A 1,410-nucleotide genomic window follows, 5' to 3' on the forward strand; every position below is an offset into this window, starting at 1 on the left:
TAACTTTTTTCCATTTCATTTCCACATTCTTCCAATATCTTTATGCTCAGTTATAAAAACAAAACAAACAAAACCTATTCAAAAAGAAAAAAGCGGGGGTAAAAAAGGAATAAAAGTAATTTTACTGACCAAATTAATCCCTGGTGTGGGCTTTCCCCTTCCCCTTTTCTTGACAAATCTCGCCATGCACGTACTGAAGGAATTTCTGTATGTTGTCAGTAAGTTTGCTTTGCAATACAGCTGGGACTGGGATAGGGTGGGAGACTATAATTTTCATACGTTTTTTAAGTTTAGAGCTATTATAGCGTATAATTTGGGAAAATATTTCCAGTGGCTTTTGAATACCATCAAGTACTATCCAAAATACAAATATGCATTTTAATGTTCGTGTAATGAAGTAAAGCGTTGCCTTTCTAATGCTCGCTCCCAGAACATTGGCATTTAACAGGCTGGCAGCCAAATGGATGCCTGAGAGGAGAGCGTGCGTGTGTGTGTAATTATGTTGTCTACAATAGGTGAAAATGGCTTTGCAGTAAACTGTTGTGGGCTGGAAAATAAGCTGTGTTTTTAGAAGTCCTATAATTTAGTAACGTGATTTGTTGCTGTTTCACGTATGCGCAGAGCGCAAGAAGGAGTTGGTGCTCTGTAAGAAGGCTTTTCAAGGCGAATAAAAATAAAATTGGGAAATGGATGTGCTTGGAAAAATAGAAGATCCAGATTTTTAGGAGAGGGTAAGAAATGGAGACATGAATTAAAAGGATACGGGGAACAAGCAGTTTTGAATGGAGTGGCGTATCACGTGGGGGGCTAAAATGTGATTAATAGAAACCTGGCATACACATCGACCCAGGAGAATAAGCAGGATTGGAATTGAAATCTCTTTACAGCTACATCCCCATCCTGAAACGAAGTGAGCTTCTACAGGAGGGGCTGGCTAAAATACTTGGCCTTAGGGCTGCTCGCTCATCTTGAAACTGCTGGGTTCAACAGGAAGAGGCTTTCCATCCTCAACTGTAAATCTACTCTGAAGGACAGGTGGTAAAGCTGTGATGTGAGCTTTGCCTGTTTCTGCTGTGAGGAACAGAAATGCTTCAGCGCTGCGCAGTCGTATTAGGAGGAAGGAAGAAAGGATTGCTGGAGCTGAGCCTGTTTTTGTTTTTCTTTCAAGGCTGCAGTGATCTGGATAATGGTGAGTAACTGCTTGACTGGAGAACTACACGGTACTGATAGGGAGAAGGTTAGTTTGCCTCAGAGACAGTCAGTAAGAGAACTTGAGTTGGGTTTGTAGGAAATAAGGCAAATACGTGACAAAAATTCTGCCTCCTGTGAAGTGCTTCGAAAAGGGGGAGAGCGGCCTGTTGTGTCCCAGTATGGGTCCTGGAATGCGTAGGCCTGTTCTTCAGAAACGCA

Source organism: Numida meleagris, chromosome 6 (assembly GCF_002078875.1).
Source record: "Numida meleagris isolate 19003 breed g44 Domestic line chromosome 6, NumMel1.0, whole genome shotgun sequence".
NCBI classification, from domain to species: domain Eukaryota; kingdom Metazoa; phylum Chordata; class Aves; order Galliformes; family Numididae; genus Numida; species Numida meleagris.